This window comes from Ursus americanus, chromosome 17 (assembly GCF_024610735.1).
Source record: "Ursus americanus isolate L20-20 chromosome 17, mUrsAme1.1.p, whole genome shotgun sequence".
Lineage (NCBI taxonomy): Eukaryota > Metazoa > Chordata > Mammalia > Carnivora > Ursidae > Ursus > Ursus americanus.
In genome coordinates, this window is record NC_142143.1 from 24,174,688 (window position 1) to 24,177,042 (window position 2,355).

Sequence of the window (2,355 nt, forward strand, 5' to 3'; positions counted from 1 at the left end):
TGAATGGCATGATCATTTTTGCATTTTGGGGGTTATTTGGTTAAGGGTATTTATTAAATGTAAACATCAAAAATATACCAAAAAATCAAAGCCAGGAAATGTGTTTCAGCTCACAGCATAGGCCTGGTTAGTCACAAGGGGTCACATTCCGTTTGCTTAGTGATTACTTCAAGAAATGGTCAAGGTTGGCGTTTGGACCAATGAGACAGAGAAGAATTTTACGGGAGGCTTTGAGAAAATGTTTTCTCTGCTGAGAGCCACGGTAGCCAAGTGTTCTCCTCCATGCATTTGAGGTGAATGAGGAGGAGGCATAGAGCTCCTAGGGCTCTGGACAGCCAGCTAACCCACTGGGGAATCTGGCCTTGGGGTGCGGCCAACACTGGATAACAAAGCAGAGGGAAGGAAGAAATCTTCAGCATTACTGAGCTGCTGGAAAAACCAGTCCTGAAGCCCATCCTTCTGGTGAATTTCCAAGGGTAATCTAATATACTTCGTTATTTTTACAAGCCGATTTTAGTCAGATTTTGAAATCTATAGCTGTTGGCATCTTCCCTACCTCCGCTGTTTCTGAAGTGCTGTACTAGGGCTGTGTGGTACCTCAACAGCACACGTAGTCCTGCATTCAAAGACTTGTCATCGAGTCGGGAACGTGAAATGGCCATTACTGTGCCAAGCATGTGTCCCAGATGAAAGTACCATATAACCACAGCACCTTTGGATCATCAGGGAGGCTTCCTGGAAGAGGTGACTAAGCTGGGTTTCGAGTGATGGCAGTCAGAGAGAGAAGAGAGGAAAAAGGAGAAATGTAAGCTAAACGTCAGTGTCAGAAGACATCTATGCCAGGAAACCAATTCTCTGTCCATTTCTATCATTAAATAAATGGTGACCAAGATGGCCCTGGTCTTTGCCCTCACAGCTTATAGCCTGGGTAGGCAGCGGGGCCAGAGGATCAAACAAAGAATAGCAGTGTGCAAACAGGAAGATTGGGAAGTAGAGGCCAGATCACTGAGAGCACGAGAACTCATGCTAACGGTACAGTAGGGGAAAGAAAACTCTGCCAGCACAGGGCACCTCACTTGGGATGGGGGGGAGCCAGGACGGGTTGCTGTGGCTCATTGGTGGTTTCTACACTCCGGGTGCCGGGTTCCTGGCGCCTGTAGTAGCTGCAGTAGAAACACTAATAACTTTCCAGCAGATAAAAATCTCTCTAAGGGGCTGGTATTGACTTTATCCTACTGCTTACTGTAGTAAAGACCAAGATGCTCCTGCTTGGGGGGATATCTGGCAAAATCAATTTACATTTAAAAGTACTGCGTTTCACCAGAGTTCCTTTTAGGAGAACCCACTCTTAATACACCCTGGCTTTGACTCTACTCTTGAACGTCAGTCTTACCTCCCTAATTAGATTGTAAATTCCCCGAAGGCAGGACCTCTTCTAACACCAGAATTTCAGAGATGGAGGGAATCTAATCTCTACAAATAAAGAGTTCAAGAAGAAATCAAAGGCCAGATGTCAAGCCCCAGATGTGTGTTTCCCCCAGCAGGCCATGTTGCCTCGCCTTTCTCCCATGGCATCTGGCGTGTGCACCCTCAATTCAGTGGGGGTGATATTGCACACAGTGAGGCAAAATTGGTTCTTGGGATGCAGAACTTGCATATTATGATGGTTTGTGGTCTTCCAAAGCTCAACCCTATCTGAGAAAATCTTATTCCTTAAGGAGAAATTTAAGTTTTCTTCTGGTTGGGGGGGGGGGTGGCCTGATAACTTCAAAAGGTTGAGAAAAGTAACATTGATCTAGCCCAATGGGGAGCACAGAGTAGGGGTTTTCACATCTCACTCACTGCCCACTGTGAGAACTTTCCACCTGGACTTCTAGCACCTGATTCCTCCTACTCTCTCCATCAAAGGACTGGTTCAAGGCATCTTGCCAGAGTCCACCCATACAACACATGTTTGAGTGCCTACTGTGTACACTAAAACCAGATTAATTGTTTCTACAATACTCTTGTCCTCGTCCTGACTTGTTCGGAAATTTTCAGTGGCTTTTCCTGACTTGAGGAATGAGGTTCCTATGAGTGAGGCTGATGTGCAAAGCCTTGTGAAATCTGACCCAGCCCTGGCTCCCCAAGGAGCTGGAGGGTTCACCACCGATTTTCTGAACACTTCATAATGTTCCATCTTGGAGCCTTTGTCTCTCATCAAAATCCTTCCAACCCCCAAAGCTAAGAAGGGCAGCCCACCTCTCCACTCAACCATGGAACCGTTTCTTTGGTTATACTTTTCCAATTCACTCCCCCATGAGCATTATCCTTTGGCATTATATTAAGGAATTCGTATGCACTTTTCAAGCCCCA